This window comes from Zingiber officinale, chromosome 2B, assembly GCF_018446385.1.
Source record: "Zingiber officinale cultivar Zhangliang chromosome 2B, Zo_v1.1, whole genome shotgun sequence".
Lineage (NCBI taxonomy): Eukaryota > Viridiplantae > Streptophyta > Magnoliopsida > Zingiberales > Zingiberaceae > Zingiber > Zingiber officinale.
Window position 1 is genome coordinate 139,207,633 of NC_055989.1, and position 13,706 is coordinate 139,221,338.

Sequence of the window (13,706 nt, forward strand, 5' to 3'; positions counted from 1 at the left end):
TTCTTTCAATCTCTATATTATTTCCAACTTAAGATTCTTGTTACAAAGGAAATTTTCAGAAAGTTCTCACTTGTGAATTTTTATTAAGAAGTTTATACATGTTTGGGTCTTTGTGTACTAGTCTAATCACTTTTTTTTTCATATTTAATCATACATGCAGAGATATAAATTCTTTCCATATATTTCTATGACTTTTGTTTTCAAGACACAATAGTATTAACATTAAAATGAGTGTATATAATACACTACCTCTGATGTTGGACATGTAAAGTTCAAAACATATGTCAGTTTACTAAGTTCTATCTATTATGTTAATATGTTATTTAATTGTGATTATTTCTTCTCTTTTGAATAAAATGAAATTCAAAGTGTTCATTATGCTTTTATATATTGATACAACATCAGTATCCAAGCCTTATCCCACTAGGTGGGGTCAGCTATATGGATTCTTTTACGCCATTGAACTCTATCCCCTACTATATCATCTATACTTAAATAAATTTTATCTTATGTTATTATTGCTAACCAAGATTTTTTTTTGGCCTTCCTCTTCCTCGTTTGATGTGCGTATTTACATCGCCTAATTGAAGCATTTATTAGTGGTCTAAGTACATGTCCATACAGTCGACCCCACCTAATGGGATAAGGCTTGGTTGTTGTTGTTGTAAGTACATGCCTGTACCATATTAAACGTGTCTCTTGGAGTTTTCCCTCAATAGATGCAACTGACTTTCTCTCTAATGCTCTCATTTCTTATCCTATTCATCCTCGTATGTCCACACATCCACTTTAACATCCTCATCTCTGCATGTGCTCGAGTCATAGCCCAACATTCAACGTCATATAATATAGTAGGTCTAACCATCGTTTTGTAGAACTTCCCTTTAGGTTTTATGATCACATAAAACACCCGACGCTTTCCTTCATTTCAACCATCCTACTTGTATTCTACATAAGACATCTCTCTCAATCCCTCCATTGTTTTCCAAAAATGATCCTAAATACTTAAAACTCTTAAGTTCAGACAACTCGTTATCTCCTATCTTAACAATTTTCTCATTACATCTAATATTATTAAACTTAAATTCTATATTCTGTCTTTAATCTAATGAGCCTAAAACCTTTTACTTCTAGTATTTCTCGCAAAGATTCTAGTTTAGTATTTACTCCTTCACGTATCTCATCTATCAAAATAATATTATCTGCAAACAACATACACCATGGTACTGTGTTTTGACTGTGTCTAGCGAGTTTGCTCATAATTAATGTAAAAAGATAGAGACTTATAGTTGATCTTTGATGTAATTCTATCTTTATTAGAAATATTTAGTTAATCTGCCTAAAGTCTTCACTCTGGTCGTTACATCCTCATACATATCCTTAATTAGAACACCTCTCTTTTCTAGAATTTTTCATATAATTTCTCTTAGGACTCTATCATAAGATTTTTCTAAGTCAATAAATATCATGTGTAGGTTTTGTTTTTCTCCAATTAATTACTTGAGAAAATGTATAGCTTCTATTGTCAACCTTTCAGACATGAATCAAATTGATTTTCAATCACTATGGTCGCCTTTCTTAATCTTTTTTCTATTACTCTTTCCCAAAATTTCAGGGTATGACTCATTAATTTAATACTCCTATAGTTTGTAAAAATTTATACGTCTCTCTTGTTCTCATATAAGAGAACTAGAGTATTTACTCTCCATTGATCCGATATTTTTTTTCGCTTTCATATATTGATAACCTATCCAATATTAATAACATGGTATTAGCTATCAAAGATAAAAAAAAAATTAATCCTTCCCTAGACTTGCACTGGCGGGAGTTTTGTGCATCGGGTTGCCCTAGTTAGCCCCACTTTTTTTCTATTTGTTTAATTGATTTAGTGCAAGGTTCAAAATTTCAAACCGAATCACAGTTTTAGTTTTTATCGGAATAATATTGTTTTAGTATCGTGATGACGTTCCATGTTTGGTGCAGTAACAAATTGGAGGTGATAAGAAGAAAAGATGAAAAGAAAAAGAAGAAAAGACATCTACATACTAAATTTCAAATTTCATTTTCCATCTAAATTGTACAATTTTTACATTATCTTTATGGGAATAAGTTAGAAAAAATATTATCTCAAGTTAAGCCGGAGTTTTAGCCTTTGATTGGAATGATATATAATAATGTTCCGATGTTTGATGCTAATGACAAATTAAAGGTGGAAGGAGAAAGCAGATGAAAAAGAATAATAGGAAGATATGACAACTATATGGTGAAGTTCAAATTTGGTTTCCCATCTAAATGGTACAATTTTGATATTGTTTTTATAGGAATAAGTTAAAAAAAAAATAATATTATCTCGATTTAAATTGACTTGTATTGTAGCATGCCAAGAGTTGTCAATGTTGGCATGAAAAAATGCTCATAACATGATTGATATGACAACATAAGAGACATTGTCTATGACGAGTAATATTGAGTTTATCGGACCCATACATTTCAACCATTTGGTCACTCCCGAAGATTGTAAACCATGGTATAGTGTAGATTTTTTTTTTTTGCAATGTTTTCACATTGTGTGTTATGCCCTATTCTAGGCCTGCCTAGAGACAAACTTCACTTGCCATGTCTGATTGACAATAGTGTTAGAACAAAATATAAGGTTTTAATCTAACTAAAATTCTTAGATTTAGGAGGAAAAATAATGAGTAACATAGCATGATTGCACAAATAACTTGAAAAAGTGAGTGCAAATCTCAAAGTGGATAAATAAGAAATTGTGCATGGATTTAATTTTGATTATGAGATCAAGAAAAATATATAAATCACTAAATTCATTACATCTTTAAAGTTTCATTCACTATTGTTAGATTTAATATATAAAATCAACTTCTATTCTCATTAAACAACTTTTATTCTCATTTCACTAATTTATCACCAATTAAAGTGACAGCGGGTCACATCCCGCTACCACAACCTCATATGGACGTTCAGGCAACTCTAGTAAAAGGTTAGACTTAAATTTTACTCTACCCATTTCACCTTGGATTTACATTTTTGTTGGTTAATTTAAGGGACTAACTTATGTTATCACTTAATTAATGTTGCATTCTTTAATTAGTAGATTAGCAGATGGTCTCTAAACAAAACAAGGATTATAAAATAGAAACTTATACAAGCATTAATATATTAATCAACATATAACATCACAGCTAAAATAGTCTAAAAATAAGTATCAATAAAAGAGTAATCAGAGTATTAATTTTAAAGTTTTGAAAACTGTCCATAACATATTAATTCCCACATAATGACCTGCAATGTATGTGTAAATATCAAATATTAACCCCCTATAGTTTGATTCCTTTTAAAATCCATTTTGCTACTTTAAATGTCGTGTTAATCTATTTTTCAAAATGTTAGTGCCAAGCCATGTCGACACCATCGGAATTTACCATTTCATTTGTTGACTAGCACACGACACACTTGATTGGAACCTTCGACACAAAAAGACCGGTGAGAAAGCAAAGAATTAGAGAGTAAAGAATAAGAAAAAGAAATTGGAAGACCCTATTGACGTGATAGAAATTGAAGTTGTAAGTCGGGTTTAAATTGTCGTGTCGTGCTGCCTGAAACAAGCAGTATTTATTGTTCCAGTGCGGGACCGACACGGGCACAGTAACTGAAAGGGTGCCGCGAGGTCGTAGAGGGCACAGTGGCCCTATGGCGTCTCTCCGTGACCCTCACGGAGGGTGCCACGACCTCGCGGCGTCCCTCCGCGACCCTGGTGGAGGGCATTGCGACCTCTCGGCATCCCTCTACGAGTTGCTGAGGGTGCCGCGACGGAAGCTTTGCTTCTGTGGCTGGACGCGCGAACGTGGTGAAGAGGGGTGGCCGAAGCAGTGGGGAGAAGGGAAGCACCGCTGACTTGCTCGCATGGACGATAGCGGCGGTCAGGCACGGAGAGGGCTAACGACGCAAGCGACACGAGGAATGGCGACGGCGGAGAACTTAGGTTTTAAAAAACTTAGTTTAATCAATTCCTAACTTAGATAATCAACTCCTAACTTAAATAATTCAAAACTCACCTCTAAAATTTTATTATCCCATTAAAATATAAAGAAATTTGTTTAAAATTCTAATAAAATTTTATATATTTCTAAAATTTATTTATTTTTATTTAGTTAATTTTTTTTAAAGATATATATTTTATAAGTAAATAATTATTAATAATAGTTATAAAATATTAAAAATCATTTCACATTTTTAAATAATTTTATAAATTAATAATATTTTATAACAGAATTTAAAATTTTTAAAATAATCTTAAAATTAAATATAAATTTAAAATAATTTATTTTTTAAAATATAATTTTTAAACATTTAAAATAAATTTTTAAAAATTAAAAATTGACAAATACATTCAAAAAATAATTTAAAATTTTTAACTTATTTTATAATTATTTTTAACCTTTCAAATGATTTTGTATAATTTTAGATTTAGTTTTGAATTTTAAGAATTACTTATTTTTAAAAAAAAATAAAATTTAGTAGGTATTATTTTATAAGAAACTATTAAAATATAAATTCAATTTCTCAAAATATAGAACATATTTAATAATTAAATTTTAATAAAATTATAATACATTTATATTTAAAATTTAAAAAAAAATCCAAAATTTTATCGACATGACACGATAAGTACCGAAACCGTATCGTTCATGTCTAGGGTCGAAACCTCGATACGGATAGAGATTTTAAACCTTGGTTGTAACTACTATGAGCGTTGGGTGCAGTAGCCGTTGCTGTTGACCACGAGCGTAATAGTCACTATGGGAGGCGGTTGCAACGGTTGCTGCAAGTAGTAGGTGCAGGAGACACTGCCGACGGTAGGCCCACTGGCTGTTGTTAGCGGTGGGCACAACAATTGTTGTTGTCAATGGATGGGTGCAACTACTATTGTAGGAGGTAGGCGATTGGTGTTAAAGTCACGGGAGAAAGAAGTCATAGGAAGCTTGTGCGGAGAAAAGAATATAAACCTAACTAAATAATTAAATAAATTTTTAATCTTAAAGAATACAACTAATATTTATTAGATAGGATTGAGTCAAACTTTACTATATATAAATTTGGTTTAGTTAGAAATACCACCACAACAACAACAACAACCAAGCCTTTTCCCACTAGGTGGGGTCGGCTGTATGAATCCTTTTACGCCATTGAGCTCTATCTCCTATTATATCATCATCTATATTTAAATAAATTTTATCTTGTTTTATTGTTGCTAACCAAGTCTTTTTTGGTCTTCCTCTTCCTCGTTTGATATGCATGTTTATCATAGTTTCACATCGGAGCATTTATTGGTCGCAAGTACGTCCGTACCGTCTTAAGCGTGTCTCTGGGTTTGTCCTCGATAGATCTGACTCCGACTTTCTCTCTAATGCTCTCGTTCCTTATTTTGTCCGTCTTCGTATGTCCACATCCACCTTAACATCCTCGTCTCTGAACTCTCATCTTATGCTCATGTCATACATTAACTTCATATAACATAGCAGGTCTACAATGGTTTTATAGAACTTACCTTTAAGTTTAAGAGGTACTTTACGGTCACATAAAACACACGCACGCCTCCATTTCACCCATCCTGCTTGTATTACATGTAAGACGTCTCTCGATCCCTCGATCATTTTGTAAAAATGATCCTAAATATTAAATCTCTCGGTTCCTCGTCCTCTCTATCTTAACAATTGTTTCATTACTTAATATTGCTAAATTTAAATTCCATATATTACATCTTTAATCTACTAAGCTTAAAACCTTTCTCTTATAGTTTCCCTCGAGATTCTAGCTTAGCATTTACTCCTTCACGTGTCTCATCTACGAAATAATATCATTACAACAACGTACTGCGATGCATGTCTTGAATGTCTTGTGATGAGTTAAATCCGTAATTAGTGTAAAAGATAGGGACTTAGGGCTGACCACGATGTAACCCTATCTTTATTGAAATGCTTCAGTTACTTCTTTACTCTAGTCGTTACATCCTCATACATATCCTTAATTAGTTCAATATATGTTATGTTAACACCTCTCTTTTTTAAAATTCTCCATATAATTTCTCTTGGGACTCTATCATAAACTTTTTCTAAGTCAATGAATACCATGTGTAGATCTTGTTTTTGCTCCTGATATTTTTCAATTAATTGTCTAAGGAGATGTATAGCTTCTATTGTCGACCTTCCAGGCATGAACCCAAATTGATTTTCTGTCACTGTGGTCTCCTTCCTTAATCTTTTTTCTATTACTTTTTCCCAAAGTTTCATAGTATGACTCATTAGTTTAATACCCCTATAGTTTGCACAATTTTGTATGTCTCCCTTGTTCTTATATAAGGGAACTAGAGTACTTATCCTCCATTGATCAGGCATTTTTTTCGTTTTCAATATCATGTTAAATAATTTTGTAAGTCATTCAATACCTTGTTTCCCTAAGCACTTCCATACCTCTATCGGAATATCATCTGGTCCAATGGCTTTTCCATTGTGCATCTCATTTAAAGTTTGTTTTACTTCTGAAGTTTGAATTCTACAATAAAAATTAAAATTTCTATGCTCATTTGACCTAATTAAATTACCTAAGTTAAGTTGATCACCTAAACCTTCATTAAAAAGTTGATGAAAATACCTCTTCCACCGCTCTTTTATTTCTCCATCATTTACTAATACCCTATTACATTCATCTTTAATACATTTTATTTGGCTAAGATCTCTTATTTTCCTTTCTCTCACTTTAGCTATTCTATAAATATCTCTTTCCCCTTCTTTTGTATCCAATTTTTGATATAACCATTCAAAAATTTCATTTTTTGCTTCACGCACTACTTTCTTAGCTTCTTTCTTGGCTATTGTATATTTTTTTTAAGTTTTACTCGTTCTTACAAATATATAATTCCTTATAAGCTATTCGTTTTTCCTTCACTTTCTCTTGTACTTTCTCATTCCACCACCAAGATTCTTTACTTAGTGGTGCATGTCCCTTTGACTCACTAAGTACACTCTTAGCTACTATTTTCAACTTTGATACCATCTTATCCCATGTTGTATTAGAGTATCGTATATTTCACCTAATGCTTGTACTTCTACCTTCTCCTTAAATATATTTTGTTTCCCATCCTTTAACTTCCACACTTAATTCTAGGAATTGTATATATTTTCTTTCTATTGATACTATGTTTGAGGCGTATATCCAACACTACTACCCTATGTTGGGTAGTTAAGCTTTCTCCTGGGGATGACTTTGCAATCTTTACAAATCTTTCTATCCTTCTTCCTAACCATAAGAAAGTCAATTTGCGATTTATTATTCCCACTTTTGAATGTGACTAAGTGTTCTTTTAAAATAAATCTAAATTAAGTTCAATTTGAACCCATTTGATCTTAATCATCATATCTACTTGGTGGGCTCTATTTAACCCTAAATTAACTTCCATTAGATTATAAAACTTAAAATATTAATTTCATTTAACTTAATTAATTATTTAAAAACTACAAAAATAATTTAAAATATATAACTTTAAGATAAAATCAAAAGGACACCCTTTTTATCCATGTGGTCAAAAGGGCTCCCCTCTTTTAAAATTTATCAAAACAAAGCCCCACCTATATGTTGGTTCTTGAAATATACCTTTGCGCTCCACCTTGGAGTAACTTTGACTAAAACTGTTCCAAGGTGATGCAACTTTGGTCAAAGCTACACCACCTTGGTGCACCTTTGGCCCAACTTTGGTTAATGCTGCTCTAAGGTGTAGCACAAAGTGTATTTCGAGTATTAAATTCTGGGTGAGGTGTTGATTTGGTAAGTTTTAAAAGAGTGATGCTCTTTCAATGTTAGGAATACTTAGGGGAGTCTTTTTCATTTTATGTCAAAATTTAATTAAGATAAAGAATTTAATATTTTCTATTCTTAATCATTTTAAATCTTTTATTTTAGTCCTCTTAATCTAAAGTTAAATGATAAAATTTTAAATTATTTTATTGCGACCAATGTTTTTTATTTAAATTTTTATCAAATAAAATATACAATGATGATATATAATGCTTTCATAAATAAAAAATAATGTGTGGTCCTAGGAAATAGCCTCTACAGACTCCCTCTTGATTAAGAGACTATTGCTGATATGAGACCGAATTCTTTCGGGTGCGGGCTCACCGGCTGTTGCTAAACAAAGATTGGCCAATTGGTTTGCACAAGACGATGAAGTGACTTGGGCATATGACTTCTTTACACACCCAGTCCAAAGAAGATATGGGCACAAACATTGTGGAAGATTTACTTGTAGCCTAGTCATGCTATCACTTGTTTGATGCTAGCCTTGGGGCGTCTTCACACCAGAGAGAGCACGAGTATTTGGAGGATAGGCAGTGCACATTTTGTGGACAAGTGTTGGAGACGCAGAAGCATTTGTTTTTTGGGTGCCCCCTATTACTGAGTTATGGAGGAGGGTCAGAGAGGCTTCATATGCAACAGCAGATGTTCACTTTCAGACGAACTCTAAGGGTGTTTGGGAGATGTTAGTGTGGGAATAGGATATTAATGAAAGCTTGACACTTAGCTTTGTCTTTGTTAATACATTATATATGGAGAGTTAGAAATAAATGTATTTTTGAGGATGAACAATTAAATGATGAGAGGATTTTTAGGAGTGTGTGTATACATGTATAACAGTCTTTAGGGGTGTACTCTGATATGATACTGTGTTAGACATAAGTATCCATTATAGACTATTTCCTGTACTCTTGATTTATGATATGATATTTTTTCTTATATAAAAAAATAAGTTTAAACATAATTATATAAATTAGTAAAAATATCAATTTTTTTCAAACAAAATTAGATCATCAATAATGAAACAACTTTCTCGTCCTCAATTTTTAAATTTGAAAATATACTAATTTTGTAGAATTTAAAAGTAAAATATTCTAAGTTTATAGAGAATAGAGAAGGTGTTTTAGCTATTTATCTCAAATATTGAATAAATTATAAAGGTAAATAATTTTGAAAAAAATATAACTAATGTTAAAAATCAAAATTAAAGATTACAAAAAAATTAGATTATAAAAACTAAGATAATCAAATTAATGAAAAAGATACACAAAATAATAAATATATAATTAATTATTAACTAAACAATTAATTACAATAAAAATTAATTAAAATTTCTGTCTAATAAGTAAAATGAATTATGTCATTATTAAAAATCTAGTTGAAAATTATCAAAAAGTATCGTTGAGGTCGAAGATCCAAACTCTGACACAGCGAAATTTTATACCATGATAAAGACACATATATAATCCTTTTTTATGCATTTTCATTCTTGAACATCTATGCAAGTTGAAGAATGGAATTACCCATCTCAAAGGTGTATTTGGTAATTTAGGTAATTATATACGTGCTTTCCCTAGATGAGTATTGTAATTACAAGTATATGAACCAATGAGAAAGACTCCAAATAAAGTAATCACAATAACAACACAACATTTAAGAATTTATTAAGACACAAAGTGGACAAATGCTATGCTGGTTCTAATGCAAAATCACTACGAACTCCCACTAGTAACTAACCATTAATCTCTATTCTTAAATACAATACAGAAGCCAAATCATTAGAATAAGACCCAAAATTGAAATATAATAAGACCAAACTTGTACCATGTAACTCTCCTCGGTTGAAGGAATAGAATAGGTGGTTTGCTGACCTAACCAAAATTCCAAGTAATAAGTAATCTAAAATAGGAAATCATCTCATAATATCACAAAGAAAACTCACTGAACTCTTACCTTAATTCTACTGATGTGTGAGGCGACACTGATTTGGGGTAGTGCATTAGACACAAAGCAGCAACTTCACCCAAGGGCACAGGGGTTGACAGTGGAACTATGTTGTGCAAATAATAGGAAAGCAAGAGAGTGTGAAAAGGAGAGGTCAACAACTTGTCCTAGCTCCTAGTCATGCCTTGGCCCCAAGTGGCTCTAGATGGTGAGGCTTCGGGCATGATACATAGGCGAAAGAGGAATGGAGAAGGTAGCCAACGAAAGAGGAAGAAGATAGCTGACGATGAAAGTGACTCTTATATTTCAAGCAATAGCGTCCATGTGCCACACCAATTAATTGAGAGAGGAAGAGATAATGGGAGAGAGAGGGAGAATTGGCATTAGGTGGCGAGAACTCTGAGTTGTGGCGCGATGGATGAAGATGAAAATTTGGTAGTGGTAGTACCACCTGTGAGAGAGCAGTGTGAGAGAGTAGGGATGAGAATGGAGGAGGAAGAAGGAAGACGGAAGAATGAAGAAGGTTGCAGTTTGGTGAGATTGCGTGAGGAGAGAAATAAATATAACCTCCATCCCCATGAAAATTCTCCTAATTTGTTTCAACATGACTAAACTAAATTATCCTCACTTAGAAATTTGTTTCAACCTGAAACTGACCAAAATAAATCTTCTGTTGTTTGAACATATGTAATTATACTCTCCATGACTACTTGATGGATTCGTTTCAAACTCAATTTGACTATCACTTGACACTCAAAATCTAATTTATTGATTTATTTCAACTCAACTAGACTTTAAAAATTAAAAACATGAAAATTTAAATAGGGAAAAAATTGATATCCAACATCGTCCAACCTTTAAAGAATTTAGTCTTCCAAATTTAATTTACCTGGAATAAAATAATCCCTAATAACTTTCACAGAAAGACTCAATCACTAGCTCTAATGTATCACCAATTCAAATATGAAAAATAAGATTTTGATTCACCAAATCAATAAAATGCTTCTTCAATTGTTCTCATCCATTCAAATCTGATACTCAACTAAAATTTTGATTCAACTAACTGATAAAATGCTTCCTCAATAGTTTATCTGATTCAACAATTCAATTGGTCGCAAATCTCCAAAAAAACATATCTTCACTAACATTACACATTACATTCAAAGTTCAAAACTCGTAGAACTAATAATATAGAATTACCAACTATACATCATATTTTAACCACTAAGTCAACCCAATATATATAATTTACATAAAACTGACCATAATTAATATAAATTTTTTGTGTCCAATGAAATTATTGATTATCACATCATATCACCAAGATCTAAAATTCAAGCAAAATGAACTTACATTACGTAAAATCACTTTCTATTAATCTTCCAAGTGCATTGCCTCTGTTGTGGCATTTTAAAATTTAACAGCATACAGATTTATACTCGTTAACTATAAGATATAAGTTTGATCCCTTTGCTAACAAATCATTCTAAGCGTTAAGATTTAAAATCCTGTTCCACACACTCCCTTGAATTCAGACATGATTTTTGCATGATATAACATGTTTTTATTAAACAACTCATCATTCAATGTTCCTGAAATGTAAATCCATTCATATCATATAATAATTATAACTTTAATAATTCAACATAATGCAATCTGATTTCTCAATACAAGTCATTTCTCAAACAATTTTCTTTACAAATTTGGTTCATCTTGCCAGTAGTTATGTTACTCATCTGCAAATCAAGCAACCCTATGAAGGTGTTTATTAACCTGATGCGATTTAGCTATAAAGCAACTCAATTTTTTATTTTTCAAAATTTAGTGATACTGCCACTGCTCAACCACTTGGCTATTAACTATCGACCATAAATCAACAACATGCATCACAGCCAAAATTGTAAAATCTTCAAATCCCCATGTGGTTGTCAATAACATATATTAATTAACAAAACTAGTGCGTAACCCTAAAGCAATTGGTGGTGCTCACTTCCCAATTCCAATCTTTAAGGTCTAAAATAAAAGGTTGTAACTGCATGCACTCAATGCAATCATGAAAGATTCAAAACATCGGGATCATGGTGAAACACTGCTGATACAAGGTAACAGGGAAAGATAGTCTCACTGTATGACATGATTAGCAACTATTACTCCAAACTATAATAACAAAAACTCAACCTTAATAGGAATGTTTAGCCAAACTTTCCACAAAGAAAATACTAATTTTAGAGCCAATAAGAATCTTTTCAATGTCAACTTTCCAAAGAAACCTAGTCAAAGTAAGGATAATAATCTGCACAAATTATAACTGATCATTTCCCCCACAAATCTAAATAGTTGGATGCCATACATCTTGTAAAGTCATTCTTTGGTACAACTCCACCTCATGAATCCACATCATCACAATTTTATTCTCTAGAATCGATTAAAATGCATTTCCCAACCTGGAGTTCAATTCTATTTATTACGTGAACCTACTCATATATACCTCTGATTTAAAAATAGATATTATCAATTTCTTTAAATCATGGGTCTCAATCAATATTTTATTTATTCCACCAAGAGAGATAATCTACCTTGAACCTTATAAATGCATAACATCTCTAGGTTTAATATTACTAATCATAATCTCGATATTGATCAATAGCTTGATTCATACACTAACCTGAAATCACAACAGGTAACCCACATTCATATATAATCAATAGATTAAATACTTACTGGTTCAATATATTATTGCACATCCATTAAACACCTCAAATATTCTCCAATTATCAATATTCACTATCCAACAACCAATAACTTCATTCATATTCACAAGTTTGTAATTAACCATTTAAGGTAACAAATTAACAATCAAACACAACATTTCAAGCTACTAGTTAAAGATCTAAGCCACCCCCACGGGCTAACACAGTTGATATAGTGTTGCTACAATAGGTCATGGGGTCGATTCCTAACGTGTGCGAAATGCATCGTGGGTCACCTGACCGCACAAAGGGCCTGTACTGGGCAAAGTTCCCCATAATTTACCTCCCTTCTGGATTGCATGGGCCATGGGGTAGTCTTGGAGGGGTCCTAGGGTGAGGGTTATCACCTTTGTTGCAATAGTTAAAGATATAAACCATGAGTTACATAGAGACAAAGAAAATTGTGTAGCACAACTAAAATGAAGATTGCCCATTAATTATTGAGGTCAACTCAGATCGGCACAAGTAATTACTCCTAATCAACACTTAATTTAGTTCTGTTTTAATGTAATTTACATGTTAAATTTGATTTGATCTACAAAAAATCATAAAAAAAATCAGTTCAATATAATTTGGTTTGGTTAGTTCATATCAAATGAAAACCCTTAACTTTGACATTGAGTATTCATGTGTTGCCTCAAAAAGGGAACAAAAAAACTTAGGAATTTTTGAAATATATTAATTATTGGTACTCATTGTCGATGTTTTTCAATCCTCTCATACCCATCTCATGATTCTACTAATTTACTCCAAACTCTTCTAAAATATAAAGTAGTGTCCAAACCCATTTAAATGAGTGGAATAGATTAAGGTTTAAAATTTCGACCTGTGTCGAGGTTTCGGTGATTTCGGTATCGTATCATGCCGTGCCGATATTATTTCGGTATTTTTTATTTATATATAGTAATTATTAGATAAATATATTTATTGTGTATAATTTAAAAATAAGTTGTATATTGATTTTATATAAGTTCTCCATTATTAAACAACTTATTAGAAAAATAATTAAATATAGTTTTCTAAAGGAAATTGATCTATTAATAATTCGAATTAAAATTAATACATCATAATATGTTATCTTACTAATATTAAAAGGAGTAGAGTGAATCAGATGGAAATATTGGTTCTTGAAATATTTTG

General features: G+C 31.7%; 1 protein-coding gene across 1 annotated transcript in view; it reads left to right on the plus strand.

Annotated features, from left to right (window-relative positions):
* Positions 1–13,706, plus strand: part of LOC122048775 (inositol hexakisphosphate and diphosphoinositol-pentakisphosphate kinase VIP2-like) — a 117,004-nt gene that overhangs the window by 56,235 nt on the left and 47,063 nt on the right. The window lies entirely within an intron of this gene.